Here is a 19,067-nt window from a genome sequence, read left to right as displayed (position 1 = left end):
TTTAGTAGACCCTACTTGGGAATCTCCCCTCTGCCTTGAAGATTGTTATCTGCCCCTAAGCAAATTCTTGAAAGAAAGTAATTAGAATAGTTTGAACTCAGAGTAGTTTGACAAGGTTCAGCAGGACAGGAGAAGTGACATCAGATTAGAACTTCTTTTACAGTATGTGTAGAGTTTCTTAGAATTATAACCAATAAGATAAAAGACCATACATACTAAGCCCCTAGTAAGAACTCAGCAATAAATGCTAGAGATAGTAAGATAATATGATAGTATATATTATATGTATAGGTGGTATAAAAGAATGCAAGAAGAATAAATTAGTATTTGTCATTATTAAAAAGATTGGTTTACGCCAGGTTGTTGTGATGTTAATTAGTATAAAACAAAACAATCCCTCTATTAAACAAATTCTTATAAGATTATAAATAAAAGCTATAAATGAGTCCTAAAATTGAAGTTTAGGCAAATCTATAAATAATATGATTGACTATTAAAAGGAAACAATATATTACTGTCACACCAACCCTATCAGAGTCTGTGTGAAAATTCCACACACTGAGGTGAAAACTTCCAAAGAAGGAGGCCTACTGGAAATGGTTGTGGAACTCTTGGCAGGAGAAAAAATATTGAGCCTTAGTTCTCTTAGCAATTTATCTGTTTTACCTTCTTTTATTCTTTTTCTTCCTTACAAGATGTTCCTGATGGCTTACGCTAAGATCTTGAGTGAGAATAATGGGTACAAGACCATCCCTTGAGATGGGGGCACTAGCTATGAACTTATCTCCTGGGAAACCAGTACTTCACTTTATAAATCATTTACAAGATATTATTGATAGATAAAAGCTTTGCCAACAATAAAATTTCATATGGCTACATGTATGTCATCAGAAGTGGCCTTTGGTATATTGTTTTAGAAAGCTTTAAATAAAAAGAATTTAAAAAGTTTAAATTTATGTTTCAAAGATTCATAAAAAAGAACAGGTACTAGATGTTAAATAATAACTATCCATAAAATTTTATTACTATGCTCTTGGAATTATGCCACTAGCTAGCCTTGGATGGTTTTGGGTTTTATTGTGCCAAATGACTATGATGATCCTATCCGTGACTGCTTCATTTAATACATCTTCTCAGAATTGTAATAATTGTTTGTTTATGTATAAAAACCCTTGATTGAGAGCTACAAAATACACTCAGATTCAAACTGCCTCTGTGTTTGTTTCTGTTTGTCACCACTGAATTCTTACTCACCAGCCTTTTAGGATCCTTGTCACAGAGACCCGCATACCCGACTGAGGTGGTCCATGGCAGTCGGCACCCAAACGCGGGGCTCAAATCAGGTAAGCTTTCTCTCTCCTTTTTTATGTAATATTTTTTCAGGAAAGAATATGGCCTTGTCAAAGTGCTGCAGACTCCTCAATAGAGAGACTTCAAGTTAAGACAGCGAGAAGATAAAAATCCTGGGGGATTCACAGTCCATGAACAGAGGCTTGTTGAGTCATATGTTAGAAAGTAGAGGTGCAAAAGCCTCAAAGAAGAGTTTAGCAGCATTTTATGACTTTGTATTGACTGTCAATCTATGGTTCCCAGAGGAAGAAAGCCTGTCTTTAGAAGACTTTATTGTTAGATTGGAGGAGGCCCTAGGCAGGATGCTTCCTCCCTCTGAGGGCTCGGACATATTATTAAAACAATTTGTATGTGAAAATGACAATACTTTCTTCCAAGAACTAATTAGACCAATCAGAAAAACAGGAACCATGCAAGATTACATCAGTGCTTGCATAGATGCTTCACCAGCAGTGGTCCAGGGCATGGCCTATACTGCAGCAATGCAAAGGCAACATTTTCACCCCTATGTTCAGAACTTAAAAGGAGGAGGAAACCAAAAGGTTATGTACTTTTCTTGCAGCCAACAAGGATGTATGAGCTATAACTGTAAGAAAGAAGAGCAGACTTTAAAAAATAAAAATGAGAAAAACCAGTCTCTGGGGTATGTCCTCAGTTGTAGGAAGGGAAAGCATTGAAGGAATGAATGTAAATTGAAATTTCATAAGGATGGAACCCCTCTGAAAGACGAGGAGACAAAAAATGGGGTGAAGGGCACACTGTCTGCCCCAAAATAAAAAAGAGCAAAAAAAGGGAATCTGAATCCTCTGGCTCCAGAGGTTAACATCTAAAGTTTACCCAGAGCAACAACAGGAAGTACAGGATTAGATTGTGCAGTAGATAAAGATTATATACTTTCTCTATATAAGTGACTGAAGTTAGTAGATCCAGGATTTAAAGGGCCATTATCATCTGGCACCTTTGTTTTTATAATAGGGAGAAGTTCAAATTATAAGAACCAAATCACCCTATTAGAAAATGAGGTAGAGATCTAAACAAAAAATTCTCAATTGAGGAATACGAAATGGCTGAGAAGCACCTAAAGATATGTTCAACATCCTTAGTCATCAAGGAAATACAAATCAAAACAACCCTGAGATTCCATCTCATACCAGTCATAATGGCTAATATTAAAAACTCAGGAGACAGCAGATGCTGGCGAGGATGTGGAGAAAGAGGCACACTCCTCCATTGTTGGTGGGATTACTAGCTTGTACAACCACTCTGGAAATCAGTCTGGAGGTTCCTCAGAAAATTGAACATAATACTACCAGAGGATCTCGCAATACCTCTCCTGGGCATATATCCATAAGATGTTCCAAACTGGTAATAAGAACACCTTCTCCAGTATGTTCATAGCAGCCTTATTTATAATAGCCAGAAGCTGGAAAGAACCCAGATGCCCCTCAACAGAGGAATGGATACAGAAAATGTGGTACATTTACACAATAGAGTGCAACTCAGCTATTAAAAACAATGAATTTATGAAATTCTTAGGCACATGGATGGATCTAGAGGATGTCATCCTGAGTGAGGTAAACCGTTCAAAAAAGAACACACATGATATGCATTCACTTGTTAGTGGATATTAGCACAGAAGCTCAGAATACCCAAGATACAATTCACAAACCACGTGAAACTCAAGAAGGAAGAACAAAGTTGCCATGGACCACCCCAATTGGGTATGGGGGTCTCTGGAATGAGGGGTCCTTGAGCTAGGTGGGTAGGGATTTGGTGGTGACAAACAGAAACAAACACAGAGGCAGTTTGAATCTGAGTGGATTTTGCAGCTCTCAAGCAGGGGATTTTATACATTAAAAACAAACAAACAAACATTACATCTCTTAGAAAGTATATCCAATGAAACAATCACAGTTACCAACAAAAATCATTTGGCACAGTAAAGCACAAAAATCATCCAAGCATTACAACTCTGAAACTATGTATTCAACGAATCACAAACAGAACAGGTAACATCATTATAAATCATCAAAATATAACAATTCTAAAAGGATGTATTCAGTGGGGGGCTGTCATCCAAGGCTGGTGGCATATTTCCAGGAGCAGGTTAATAAATCTTTAATGGTCAGTGCTTTTAACTGCTGAACTAACTTTCCAGTCCCATGGTTAATTATTATGTAACATCTACTGCCTGATTTTTTTAAAAAAAATAAATCTTCAGTATATAAATTAAAACTATTATTATTCTTTCTAATTAAGGCTTTCTTTACCATATACCAAAACTCACTTCTGATGACACACGTGTCATCAGAATATGAAAATTAAATATGAAATTTTATTGGAATTTATTTATGACACACGTGTCATCAGAATATGAAAATAAAATATGAAATTTATTGGAAAAGTTTTATCTATCATAATAGTTTTGTAAATGATTTAGAAAGTAAAGCGTTGGTTTCCTTGGGGATAAGGTCATGTTAACGGCCCCATTTCTAGGGATGGTTTCTTATCCATTAGTTTCACTTAATATCTTGGCCTAGGCTACCAGGAACATGTAAATAACAAAAGGAATAAGAGAAAACAAAACAGATAGATTGTCATGAGATCTATGGCCCAATATTTTTTCTCCCTTGAAGAGTTCCACAACTGGATCCAGGAGGCCTCTCTCTTTTGAGGTCAATTGCCTCAGTTTGTAGAACTTGTCACACAGATCCTACTGGAGGTGGTGTGGCATGTCTTCCTTTTTTTTTTTAATTGAAGCTTGTAAGTACACCTTTTGGTTGTAGAAATGAAGGAAAAGACTTGTCGGAAGGTGACTGGAAAAATAAGGAGAAGAAAAATTATTATGCCTGTAACCATGGCAACGATAATGATCAAATGTAGCCAACTAACAGGGTTCAATGACAGTAAACCTAAAAGCTAATACACTGGGGAAAATCTTCTATATCAGTAGATTCAACATGTGCTTTGCTCATAGCAGAGATTTGGGCTTGTAATTGAGCCATGTCAGGAGTGATATCGTTGTCTTTCCAAATCCCCAACAAATGATTTTTAGTAAAATTCCAATTATGACTTTCATTGTAAGGTAATGGCATTACACATAGATATCAAAAGCTGGCATGACACTTGGTAGAAAGCTGAACTTTAATATTTTCCACTTCTTGTCTTAAGGCCAAAACTGCATCCTCTAAAGCATCACGCTATACTTCTAATTTTTTTAATCTATAATTCATTGCCTTGCAAGTGTTAAAGAGACATTTTTAGTTAAGTCATCAACAAAATGTGCCATCTTCATATCTGAGACTAAGGCTACTGTTGAGACTGTAAGTGAAGTAAGAGTGGCTATTAAATCCCCAATGCCTAAAATTAAAGTCACAACAAAAACACTTTGGTTTAATCAGCTCATTAACTCTCTTAAGAATTTGTAAGGCTACATCATCAAACCAAGCATCCTCTTTTACATCTGTAGGAAGCATAACATAAGAAGGTCTTTATAATATCAAAATAACTAAATAATTCTTAATTGAAATAGTATCAACACAGTTAGTTAGCATACATTTGGAACAGCTGACCTGATAAAATCATTTTACCTTAATAATTTTTTAAATCTGAGGACTGTCCAGTGAGTATCCCATAAGGATAGTTTAGGCAAGATCTAATTGCCAAAGGAGTGCTCTTAGATTCCTTAGGTTTTTTTTTTTTTTTTTAATTTAAAGAACCATGTTAGTTGCAGCAAAAAGTCTAAATAACCCTGAAAAAAAAAACATTAGAAATATAACGTGAAGGAGAGAGAGAGCCAGCTTCTTCATTTTCCATATTACTTCTTTCACTGTCTTTTGCTTGCTTCTTTCTTTTCTGGGTTTTCGATAGAGGTTTTTGGTGGAAGGGTCAAATAAGTCTGACTGGGATCCTGATTGGGGTTTATGTGTTCTGTAAAAAAAAAATCAAAAAACAAACAAACAAACAAACAAACAAAAAACACGTGCATATACTCTTCCCGAGGTAATTAACCCATTTTTAAATACCAAGAGGGCATCAGAAATGGGTTCTGATGCTATTTTAGAAAGAAAGATTATTTGTTTCTTCTAATTTTAATATAGGGTGTTGAGGTACATGACATTTGATTTGTTCCTTATAATGGGCTAATGCAATTCTCCAATCATCTGAAGATTTAAGTAAATACTCCAATTGCTCCTTATTATAGGGAATAACAATTTCATGCATATCTTTGCCAAATAGATAATAATATTATTATTTTAATAATTAATTGATTACACATGAAAGGATTAGAAGATACCATTTTTACTTGAGTATGAGGGAGATAAATCCATTCTAGTACACCTTGCCATAAACATGCAGTAGGGGTGTAAGCTGTTTTAATTTGAACTTCTTCCTATTATAAGATCAAAGGTGCCAGATGATAGTGGCCCTTTAAATCCTTTATCTATTAATTTCACTCCCTCATAAAGAGAGAGTTTATCATCTTTGTCTATTGTAAGATCTAATTCTATTCTTACTAGTGTTGCTCTAGGTAAACTTAAGATGTTAAACTCAGAGGCCAGAGGATTCATCTTACTTTTACCTTCCTCTGTCTCTCTATTTTGCCTTTTTTAAAAATTTTAAGGTGGAGGAGTGCTCTCACTATGTTTTTGTTTTTGTTTTTGTTTTTTTTTTTTTGTCTCCTTATCTTTCAGAGGGTTTCTGTGGGGCATTGGGCTATGCACAGACAGGCTAGTCTCCAGTTGAGCAGAGATCTGAACCCTGGAATGGTGATAATTCACCTACATGACATGGTAGGTGTTTCCTCATGCTCCTGAAACTCTGGCTCCTGCCTAAGTTACTACCCCCATAGCCCCCACAAGAGAAGCATGGCTAGAAGTCACGTAGGCAATGCCCCAAGCTGGGGATCCATCCCATACACAATTTCTAAACCCAGACACTTTCATGGATGCAAACAAGTGCTTACCGACAGAAGCCTGTTAAAGCTGTCTTCTGAGAAGCTCCACAAATGCCTGACAAATATAGAAGTAGACCCTTGAAGCCTACCATTGGGACTAGGCACAGGGTCCTCAATGAAGAAGCTAGGGAAAGGACCCAAGGAGCTGAAGGGGTTTGTAGCCCCATAGGAGGAACAGTAATATGAACTAACCAGTTCCCATCCCCCGGAGCTCCCAGGGACTAAATCACCAATTTAAGGGTACATATGGTGGTACTCATGTCTCCAGCTGCATATGTAGCAGGGGATGGTCAAGTCAATCATCAATGGGAGGAGAGGCCCTTGGTCCTGTGAAGGCTCTATGTCCCAGTGTAGGCAAATGCTAGGCCCAGGAAGTGGGAGTGGGTGGTTTGGTGAGTGGGGGGAAGGGAGGGATTTCCTGGATGTTTTTGATCAGGATATTTTTGCATTTTGCATTTTCTTTGATTGTTGTGTCAATGTTTTCTATGGTATCTTCTGCACCTGAGATTCTCTCCTCTATCGCTTGTTTTCTCTTAGTGATGCTTACAGCTATATCCCCTGATCTCTTTCCTGGTTTTTTTTATTATCTCCAGAGTTGTCTCCCTTTGTGATTTCTTTATTGTTTCTACTTCTATTTTTAGATCCTAGATGGTTTTGTTCAATTCCTTCACCTGTTTGGTTGTGTTTTACTGTAATTTTTAAAGGGATTTTTGTGTTTCCTCTTTAAGGGCTTCTGCTTGTTTACCTGTGCTCTCCTGTACTCCTTTAAGGGAGTTATTTATGTCCTTCTCAAAGTCCTCTATCATCATCATGAGAAATGACTGTAGATCCATATCTTGCTTTTCTGGTGTTGTGGTATATCTAGGTCTTTCTATGGTGGGAGAGTTGGGTTCTGATGATGCCAAGTAACTTTGGTTTCTGTTGCTTCTGTTCTTATGTTTGCCTCCTGCCATCTGATTATCTCAAGTGCTCCCTGCCCTCACTATATATGATAGAAGCCTGCCCTACCTGTAATCCCAGTTGAGTCAGAACTCCTCAGAGTTCAGCTTTCTCTGTGATCCTGAGATTCTGTGTGTTTCAGGGTTCCTGGGAGTTAACCTGTCTCTGAGACCCTGAGATTTTGGTGTGACTAAGCTCCTGGGATCCTGGGATCCTAAGATCCTGTGAGTGTTAGGGCACCTGGGAGTGGAGACTCCTCTTCTTGGGGACCCTGGTACTGTCTGCTGAGATTGGACTCAATGTAGAGCAGTGCTGACCGGAAGGAACCTGACAAGAAAAATTTTTATGTGATATATCAGAGGACATACTGGTCTTCCATGTCCATTGTCTTTGTCATTGGCTCCATCTATTAGCTCTGGTTTATGGTCATTAAACTCTGTTACCTGACTACATTGGATTGTTGTTGTTGCTGTGGCACAGGAATATTTCTCTTTCTTCTTATTTTTCCATCCATCTTCTGCTAGTGACTAGTCTTTTGCTCTATCTCTACAGCCAAAAGAGACATTTATGAACTTCAATTAAAAAATAAAAAAGGGAGATGATATATTATTGTCACACCAAAACCAGCAGAATCTGTGTGATAAATTCCACAGACTGAGGTGAAAACTTCCAGGGAAGAAGGCCTACTGAAACTGGTTGTGGAACTCTTGGCAGGAGAAAAAATATTGAGCCTTAGTTCTCATGTTAATTTATCTGTTTTATCTTCTTTTATTCTTTTTCTTCCTTACAAGATGTTCCTGATGGCTTATGCTAAGATCTTGAGTGAGAATAATTGGTACAAGACCATCCCTTGAGATGGGGGCACTAGCCATGATCTTATCTCCTGGGGAACCAGCACTTCATTTTTTAAATCATTTACAAGATAATACTGATAGATAAAAGCTTTACCAATAATAAAATTTCATATGGCTACATGTGTGCCATCAGAAGTGGCCTTTGGTGTATTGTCTTAGAAAGCTTTAAATAAAAAGAATCAAAATAGTTTAAATTTATGTTTTGAAGATCCACAAAAAAGAACAGGTACTAGTTGTTAAATATTAACTGACCATAAAAATTTATTAACCTGCTCTTGGAATTATGCCGCTAGCTAGCCTAGGATGGTTTTGTGCTTTATTGTGCCAAATGACTATGATGATCCTATCCGTGACTGCTTCATTGAACACATCTTTTCAGAGTTGTAATAACTGTTTGTTTATGTATAAAAACCCTTGATTGAGAGCTACAAAATACACTCAGATTCAAACTGCCTCTGTGTTTGTTTGTTTGTCTGTCACCACCAAATCCTTACCCACCTAGCCTCCGAAGACCCTCGTCCCAGGGACCCCCATATCCAACTGGGGTGGTCTGTGGCATAGAACAGGTTGATTGCTGACTTGGATTCTGTCTATTCTCTACGTAAATATCTTGAAAGCACATAGTGCTACCAGCCTGAGAACAGGCTGTAACATGCTTGCTTGCTCGCTTAAGCTAGGATGATTTATAGAATTTTAGGAATAAGGATATGACTTTGATGATAATAAAATCTTTCAGCTTATGGAACTGTGGGCATACTAGAAATGTATGTGTAGGACAAAATGGCATGATCTGCATCTCTTGAAATTATGTTTTTGAATTTGTGTGAATAAATAAAAATTTCTGATTGCAAGTCAGTTGAAAGTTACAGAACATCCGAGTCTTGGTCTCTGACTCATCCCTACATTCACTTGCTGATTATATCCTCTCTGTAACTCTTTCACTTATGAGGCTAGCCCCTGGCACTTCCTCATTCCTTACATACATTTCTTACTTAAAATATTTTTTAGTGGACGCCGTACTTTGGCCCTGCCTTGAGCTGGAAGTATCCTAGTGTACCTCCTGTACGTCTCTCTGGACTCTTCTTATGGCCACCTTCAAGGAGATGGGAGTGTCTGGCTTCAAGGATTTCAACATGGCAGTAAAGGAGAACCAGGAAAAAAGCACTCTCTCCTAATTCAATGATTTTAAGGATGGCAAAGGGAAAAGCTGGTTTCCAGAGTGCTTGGAAGCAGAGTTAGTCATTTGAGAGGTGCTAACTTATGTTACTGATGACTGTGTGTTCATCTACTGCCAAGCAAGTGTCAGATATTTTGGAAAGAAATAAATCATGACTTCAGAAAAAAAATAAAACTACCTGCAGTGCCTACATTACTTAAATATGGAGCACCTCAAAAACTTGTGGAGTTTGAGTGCCTTAGACCATTTTAGTGGAGATAATCTCTGAAGCTTATCATTTGATGACCTCTCCCATGTGACAGTAGTGTCACGTGCCTTTGGTTCTAGCACTCAGCAGGCAGAGGCAGGGGATCCATAAGTTTGAGACCAGCCTTATCTGCAGAGAGTTCCAGGACAGCCAGGGTTGCACAGAAGCCCTGTCTAGAGCTCCTCTCCCTCCTAAAAAGTTTTGATGATTGCAATTGCATCTTGATTTCCTGGATCTCTTAAAACCAGTCATATACTTTTGTCAAGTCCATGGGTAAATGATGATGTGAAAATGAATGTGTCTAAACAATAAAGTATTACTTTTCTGTTTTTTTCTTAAGATGTCCATCAATTTTGAGTATTCTTTCAAGATTTAGCTCTTTATTTATATGATTTCTTATAATTAAAAAAAATTCTATTGTATGAACTTAAAGAAAATGTGGAGGAGGATTTATTCAACTTGCTAACTATTCTTCGGTAGCAGAGTCATGGGAGAAAGTACCAGGGGTCAGAAAAGAAAGAAGATAGAAGATAGAAAAGTTGAGAAAATATGGTATTGGATGGTCCTATAAAAGCTATATTTTATTCCAAAGAACCTTATCAAGAATTACAACATCTTATATATTCTTTTTAGGGGAAATGGGATGAACGCAGAAGAAACCGTAATGTAATGAAAGGAAGTTGGCATAAAGCTAATCAAACAAAACTGTGGAAGAGTAACAAAGGCTTTCCTAAGAACATCACAGACTGAACAAACAGCAGCCCTATGACTGATGACAATATCCCTCACAAATTGTGAGTGTGTTTGTGTGTGTGTGTGTGTGTGTATACAATTCAATGCCTCAAGAGAAATCTCCAGAACTCCTTGGCCCACATTATTATTGGTCCACATTATATTCCTGGTTTTAAAAAGGAGATACTTTCCTTCCCCATATACCAGGACCTCAGAGAAAGCCAGAGTTCATCAGGACTGCTCTCAACAGAGGGTAAGATAGAATGATTTAGGGATAAAACATAAAGTATGTTCCATACATGTGTGGAAATGCCTTCAACCTCAGTAACTCTTCTTCATCAAAGACTAGTAATAGTTCAGGCTGTAAATATTCAGTGCAGGATGAGGGAATATAGGGAAAGACAGCTAAAATTAAAGGCCAGTTTAGGAATAAATGAACCTTAATACAAAAGAAGCTCTATAAAATATATACATAAGTGGCCACACCTAGAGGCAGCTTGATTTCCAGGAGCTTTGACACAAACAGAATCAAAGATGAGTCCCCAATATCTGCCCCAATACTCGGCATAACTGGGAACCCCCCCCCCCCCCGGGGGGGGGGATGCAGGGAATGCAGGGACCAATGTCCAACCAGAGGCACACGTTCCTTCTGGATTGGAAATCTGCCCTGATTGGACCCTGGGCTTTGGATCTCCATTCGCTCCACATACACTCAAAAGTAGCTTGACTCCCAGGAGCTCTGACACACCCAGGATCATAGGTGAGTCCCCAACCTCTGCATCAATACCTAGAGTAACTGGGATCCCTCAGGACCCAGGGGGATGCAGGAACCACTGCCCAGTAAAAGGCACATGTTTCTTCTGGTTTGCACCTGTGCCTATAAGTGGACACTTGATTCTGTCTCTCCACCCACTTTGCCTATACCCAGAGGCAGTTTGACTCCCAGGAGCTTTGATGAACCCAGCATTTCAGGAGCAAAGAATCACAGAGATAGCTGGACTCATAGGTGTCCTGAAATAACCAGGATCTCAGAATCACAGGATCACGGCTCAGAGGAGGTACAGGCTCCAGTCAGAGACAGCAAGGCCAGTTAGCATTAGAGATAACCAGATGCCAAGAGGCAAATGCAAGATCAAAAGCAAAATAAATCAGTGCTACTTGGCAACATCAGAACCCAGTTCTTCCAACGCAACAAGGCGTAGATACACCAACACACCTGAAAAGCAGGGTTCAGATTTAAGATCGCATCTGATATAAATGATAGGCAACTTTAAGAAGGACATAAATAACTCCTTTAAAGAAATACAGGAGAACAGAGGAAAACAAGTAGAAGCTGTTAAAGAAGAGACACATAAATCTCTTAAAGAAATACAGGACGTTCCAGGACTCCGTGGAGGGCAGTCTGCACAGGTGAGAGTGTGGACTACAGAGGCTAGCAGTTTCTGGGACAGGCGAGAGCCACAGAGCTTCTGAGGTGGAGCCATTTTCGGCTCCAGAAAACCAGCCACCTTCCTGGCCAGAGGACAGGTGTCTGCCCGGCCCGGGAGGCTTCTGCCTCAGGTTCTGCGGAAGCCACCTTGGTTCTGGGACTCTGCGGAGGGCAGTCTGCACAGGTGAGAGTGTAGACTATGGAGGCTGGCAGCTTCTGGGACAGGCGAGAGCCACAGAGCTTCTGAGGCAGCACCATTTTAGGCTCCAGACAACCAGCCACCTTCCTGGCCAGAGGACAGGTGTCCGCCCGGCCTGGGAGGCTTCTGCCTCAGGTTCTGCGGAAGCCACCTTGGTTCTGGGACTCCGCGGAGGGCAGTCTGCACAGGTGAGAGTGTGGACTATGGAGGCTGGCAGCTTCTGGGACAGGCGAGAGCCACAGAGCTTCTGAGGCAGCACCATTTTAGGCTCCAGAGAACCAGCCACCTTCCTGGCCAGAGGACAGGTGTCCGCCCGGCCTGGGAGGCTTCTGCCTCAGGTTCCACGGGAGCCATCTTGGTTCCAGGACTCCACAGAAAGTAGTCTACACAGGTGAGAGTGTGGACTACTGAAACTAACAGCTTCTGTGACAGGCCAAAGCAACACAGCTTCTGGGAAAGATCCTGTTTTGGGCCTTCATCTTCGGCCAGGAGGAGGTCCAAACGCCAGATAACTGTGCACCTTCCCTGAAAGGGGAGAGCATGCCTGCAGAGACTGCTCTGATCACTGAAACTCAGAGGATAGATCTAGTCTCCCAGATCTGCTGATAGAGGCTAACAAAATCACCAGAGGAACAATCTCTAAACAGAGACAACTATAACAACTAACACCAGAGACTACCAGATGGCGAAAGGTAAACGTAAGAATCTTACTAACAGAAACCAGGACCACTAACCATCACCAGAACCCAGCACTCCCACTTCGCCCATTCCAGGGCACCCCAACACAACCGAAAAGCTAGACCTGGATTTAAAAGCATATCTCATAATGATGGTAGAGGACATCAAGAAGGACTTAAATAACTCACTTAAAGAAATACAGGAAAACACTGCTAAAAACAGGTAGAAGACATTAAAAAGGAAGCACAAAAATCCCTGAAAGAATTGAGGGAAAGCACAACCAAACAGGTAGAAGACATTAAAGAGGAAACACAAAAATCCCTTAAAGAATTGCAGGAAAACACAACCAAACAGGTGATGGAATTGAATAAAACCATCCAAGACCTAAAAAGGGAAGTAGACACAATAAAGAAAACCCAAAGTGAGGCAATGCTGGAGATAGAAACCCTAGGAAAGAAATCTGGAACCATAGACGCGAGCATCAGCAACAGAATACAAGAGATGGAAGAGAGAATCTCAGGTGCAGAAGATTCCATAGTGAACATCGGCATAACAATCAAAGAAAATGGAAAATGCAAAAAGATCCTAACTCAAAACATTCAGGAAATACAGGACACAATGAGAAGAACAAACCTATGGATAATAGGAGTAGATGAGAATGAAGATTTTCAACTCAAAGGACCAGCAAATATCTTCAACAAAATTATAGAAGAAAACTTCCCAAATCTAAAGAAAGAGATGCCCAAGAACATACAAGAAGCCTACAGAACTCCAAATAGACTGGACCAGAAAAGAAATTCCTCCCAACACATAATAATCAGAACAACAAATGCACTAAATAAAGATAGAATACTAAAAGCAGTAAGGGAAAAAGGTCAAGTAACATATAAAGGCAAGCCTATCAGAATTACACCAGATTTTTCACCAGAGACTATGAAAGCCAGAAGAGCCTGGACAGATGTTATACAGACACTAAGAGAATGCAAATTCCAGCCCAGGATACTATACCCAGCCAAACTCTCAATTACCATAGATGGAGAAACCAAGGTATTCCATGACAAAACCAAATTCACACATTATCTTTCCACGAATCCAGCCCTTCAAGGATAACAACAAAAACAACAACTACAACAAAAAAACCAATACAAGGATGGAAACCATGCCCTAGAAAAAGCAAGAAGATAATCCCTCAACAAACCTAAAAGAAGACAGCCACAAGAACAGAATGCTAATTTGAACAACAAAAATAACGGGAAGCAACAATTACTTTTCTTTAATATCTCTTAATATCAATGTACTCAACTCCCCAATAAAAAGACAAAGACTAACAGACTGGCTACATAAACTGGTCCCAATATTTTGCTGCTTACAGGAAACTCATCTCAGAGAAAAAGATAGACACTACCTCAGAATGAAAGGCTGGAAAACAATTTTCCAAGCAAATGGTATGAAGAAACAAGCTGGAGTAGCCATTCTAATATCTAACAAAATCGACTTCCAACCCAAAGTAATCAAAAAAGACAAGGAGGGGCACTTCATACTCATCAAAGGTAAAATCCTCCAAGAGGAATTCTCAATTCTGAATATCTATGCTCCAAATACAAGGGCAGCCACATTCATTAAAGAAAGTTTAGTAAAGCTCAAAGCACACATTGCACCTCACACAATAATAGTGGGAGACTTCAACACACCACTTTCACCAGTGGACAGATCATGGAAACAGATACTAAACAGGGACACAGTGAAACTAACAGAAGTGATGAAACAAATGGACTTAACAAATATCTACAGAAAAATTTATCCTAAAACAAAAGGATATACCTTCTTCTCAGCACCTCATGGTACCTTCTCCAAAATTGACCACATAATTGGTCAAAAACAAGCCTCAACATATACAAAAATATTGAAATTGTCCCATGCATCCTATCAGATCACCATGGAATAAGGCTGATCTTAATAACAAAATAAATAATAAAAAGCCAACATTCACGTGGACACTGAATAATAGTCTTCTCAATGATACCTTGGTCAAGAAAGGAATAAAGAAAGAAATTAAGGACTTTTTGGAGTTTAATGAAAATGAAGCCACAACATACCCAAACTTATGGGACACAATGAAAGCATTTCTAAGAGGGAAACTCATAGCTCTGAGTGCCTCCAAGAAGAAACGGGAGACAGCACATACTAGCAGCTTGACAACACATCTAAAAGCTCTAGAAAAAAAGGAAGCAAATTCACCCAAGAGGAGTAGACGGCAGGAAATAATCAAATTCACGGGTGAAATCAACCAAGTGGCAACAAGAAGAACTATTCAAAGGATCAACCAATCGAGGAGCTGTTTTTTTTTTTTTTTCAGAAAATCAACAAGATAGATCAACCCTTAGGCAGACTCACTAGAGGGCACAGGGAAAGCACCCTAATTAACAAAATCAGAAATGAAAAGGGAAACATAACAACAGATCCTGAAGAAATTCAAAAGACCATCAGATCCTTCTACAAAAGGATATACTCAACAAAACTGGGAAACCTGGAGGAAATGAACAAGTTTCTAGACAGATACCAGGTACCAAAGTTAAATCAAGATCAGCTTAATGATCTAAACAGTCCTGTATCCCCTAAAGAAATAGAAGCAGTCATTAATAGTCTCCCAACCAAAAAAAGCCCAGGATCAGATTGGTTCAGTGCAGAGTTCTATCAGACCTTCAAAGAAGATCTAATCCCAGTTCTTCACAAACTATTTGACATAATGAAACAGAAGGTCCTCTACCCAACTCATTCTATGAAGCCACAATTACTCTGATACCTAAACCACAGAAAGATCCAACAAAGATAGAGAACTTCACACCAATTTCTCTTATGAATATCGATGCAAAAATCCTCAATAAAATTCTTGCTAACCGAATTCAAGAACACATTAAAGCATTCATCCATCCTGACCAAGTAGGTTTTATTCCAGGGATGCAGGGATGGTTTAATATACGAAAATCCATCAATGTAATCCATAATATAAACAAACTCAAAGACAAAAACCACATGATCATCTCGTTAGATGCTGAGAAAGCATTTGACAAAATCCAACACCCATTCATGATAAAAGTCTTGGAAAGATCAGGAGTTCAAGTCCCATACCTAAACATGATAAAAGCAATCTAGAGCAAACCAGTAGCCAACGTCAAAGTAAATGGTGAGAAGTTGGGAGCAATCCCATCAAATCAGGGACTATACAAGGCTGTCCACTCTTGCCCTACCTATTCAACATTGTATTGAAGTCCTAGCCAGAGCAATTTGACAACAAAAGGAGAACAAGGGGATACAAATTGCAAAGGAAGAAGTCAAAATATCACTTTTTGCAGATGATATGATAGCATATATAAGTGACCCTAAAATTCCATCAGAGAACTCCTAAGCCTGATAAACAGCTTAGGTGAAGTAGCTGGATATAAAATTAACTCAAACATGTCAATGGCCTTTCTCTACACAAAGAATAAACAGGCTGAGAAAGAAATTAGGGAAACAACACCCTTCTCAATAGTCACAAATTATATAAAATACCTTGGCGTGATTCTAACTAAAGAAGTGAAAGATCTGTATGATAAGAACTTCAAGTCTATGAAGAAATAAATTAAAGAAGATCTCAGAAGATGGAAAGATCTCCCATGCTCATGGATTGGCAGGATCAATATAGTAAAAATGGCTATCTTGCCAAAAGCAATCTACAGATTCAATGCAATCCCCATCAAAATTCCAATTCAATTCTTCAACGAATTAGATAGAACAATTTGCAAATTCATCTGGAATAACAAAAAACCTAGGATAGCAAAAACTCTTCTCAAGGATAAAAGAACCTCTGGTGGAATCACCATGCCTGACCTAAAGCTGTACTACAGAGCAATTGTGATCAAAACTGCATGGTACTGGTATAGTGACAGACAAGTAGACCAATGGAACAGAATTGAAGACCCAGAGATGAACCCACACACCAATGGTCCCTTGGTCTTTGACAAGGGAGCTAAAACCATCCAGTGGAAAAAAGACAGCATTTTCAACAAATGGTGCTGGCACAAGTGGTTGTTATCATGTAGAAGAATGCGAATTGATCCATTTCTATCTCCTTGTACTAAGGTCAAATCTAATTGGATTAAGGAACTCCACATAAAACCAGAGACACTGAAACTTATAGAGGAGTAAGTAGGGTAAAGCCCCGAATATATGGGCACAGGGGAAAAATTCCTGAATAGAACAGTAATGGCTTGTGCTTTAAGATCGAGAATTGATAAATGGGACCTCATAAAATTGCAAAGCTTCTGCAAGTCAAAAGACACCGTCAATAAGACAAAAAGACCACCAACAAATTGGGAAAGGATATTTACCTATCCCAAATCAGATAGGGGACTAATATCCAATATATATAAAGACCTCAAGAAGGTGGACTCCAGACATAAAATAACCCCATTAAAAAATGGGGCTCAGAGCTGAACAAAGAATTCTCACCCAAGGAATACTGAATGGCAGAGAAGCACCTGAAAAAATGTTCAACATCCTTAATCATCAGGGAAATGCAAACCAAAACAACCCTGAGATTCTACCTCACACCAGTCAGAATGGCTAAGATCAAAAATTCAGGTGACAGCAGATGCTGGTGAGGATGTGGAGAAAGAGGAACACTTCTCCATTGTTGGTGGGATTGCAAGCTTGTACAACCACTCTGGAAATCAGTCTGGGGGTTCCTCAGAAAATTGGACATAGTTCTATGGGAGGATCCAGCAATACCTCTCCTGGGCATATATCCACAAGATGTCCCAACCGGTAAGAAGAACACATGCTCCACTATGTTCATAGCAGCCTTATTTATAATAGCCAGAAGCTGGAAAGAACCCAGATGCCCTTCAGCAGAGGAATGGATACAGAGAATGTGGTCCATTTACACAATGGAGTACTACTCAGCTATTAAAAAGAGTGAATTTATGATATTCCTAGGCAAGTGGATGGACCTGGAGGGCATCATCCTGAGCGAGGTAACCTAATCACAAAGGAACTCACACAATATGTACTCACTGATAAGTGGATATTAGCCCAGAACCTTAGGATACCCAAGATATAAGATACAATTTGCTAAATGCATGAAACTCAAGAAGAAGGAAGACCAAAATGTGAACACTTTGCCCCTTCTTAGAAATGGGAATAAAACACCCATGGAAGGAGTTACAGAGACAAAATTTGGAGCTGTGACGAAATGATGGACGATCTAGTGATTGCCATATCCAGGGATCCATCCTATAATCAGTTTCCAAACGGTGACACCATTGCATACACTAGCAAGATTTTGCTGAAAGGACCCAGATATAGCTGTCTCTTGTGAGACTATGTCGGGACCTAGCAAACACAGAAGTGGATGCTCACAGTCAGCTATTGGATGGGTCATATGGCCCCCAATGGAGGAGCTAGAGAAATTACCCAAGGAGCTAAAGGGAACTGAAACCCTATAGGTGGAACTACAATATGAACTAACTAGTACCCTGGAGCTCTTGTCTCTAGCTGCATATGTATCAAAAGATGGCCTACCCCCTTCAGCTCCACTCGAGCTCCAGGGTACCTTGCCAGCAGACTCGCTAGACACCCGCAAGGGCCCACACAGGATTTCCCATGGGATCCTAAGACCACTAGTGAGTGGAACACAACTTCTGCCAGGAGTCTGGTTTGAACACCAGATATCTGGGTACCTTCCCTGGAAGAAGAGAGCTTGCCTGCAGAGAATACTCTGCCCACTGAAACTAAGGAGAGAGCTACCCTCCCAGGTCTGCTTATAGAGGCTAACAGAGTCACCTGAAGAGCAAGCTCTTAACAGTGACAACAATAACAGCTAGCTTCAGAGATTACCAGATGGAGAAAGGCAAAATTAAGAATCCTACTAACAGAAATCAAGACCACTCACCATCATCAGAACGCAGCACTCCCACCCCACCTAGTCTGGGCACCCCAACACAACCGAAAATCTAGACCCAGATTTAAAAACATTTCTCATGATGATGATAGAGGACATCAAGATGGACTTTCATAAGTCACTTAAAGAAGTACAGGAGAGCACTGCTAAAGAGTTACAGGCCCTTAAAGAAAAGCAGGAAAACACAACCAAACAGGTAGAAGTCCTTAAAGAAAAACAGGAAAACACATCCAAACAGGAGATGGAAATGAACAAAACCGTACTAGAACTAAAAGGGGAAGTAGACACAATAAAGAAAACCCCAAGCGAGGCTACGCTGGAGATAGAAACCCTAGGAAAGAGATCTGGAACCATAGATGCGAGCATCAGCAACAGAATACAAGAAATGGAAGAGAGAATCTCAGGTGCAGAAGATTCCGTAGAGAACATAGACACAACAGTCAAAGAAAATACAAAATGCAAAACGATCCTAACTCAAAACATCCAGGAAATCCAGGACACAATGAGAAGACCAAACCTACGTATAATAGGAGTTGATGAGAATGAAGATTTTCAACTTAAAGG

General features: G+C 39.5%; 1 long non-coding RNA gene across 1 annotated transcript; it reads left to right on the top strand.

Moving 5' to 3' along the window:
* The first annotated feature begins 1,131 nt into the window (after positions 1–1,131).
* On the top strand, positions 1,132–9,863 carry Gm34701. Its single transcript, XR_377575.4, has 2 exons — positions 1,132–1,343; positions 9,109–9,863. It is a non-coding gene; the product is annotated as a predicted gene, 34701 (long non-coding RNA).
* Positions 9,864–19,067: the final 9,204 nt, after the last annotated feature.

The sequence above is a fragment of the Mus musculus genome, chromosome 6, assembly GCF_000001635.26.
Source record: "Mus musculus strain C57BL/6J chromosome 6, GRCm38.p6 C57BL/6J".
NCBI lineage: Eukaryota > Metazoa > Chordata > Mammalia > Rodentia > Muridae > Mus > Mus musculus.
Note: the sequence above shows the minus strand (reverse complement) of the source record. Positions and strands in the feature narration are given on the sequence as shown.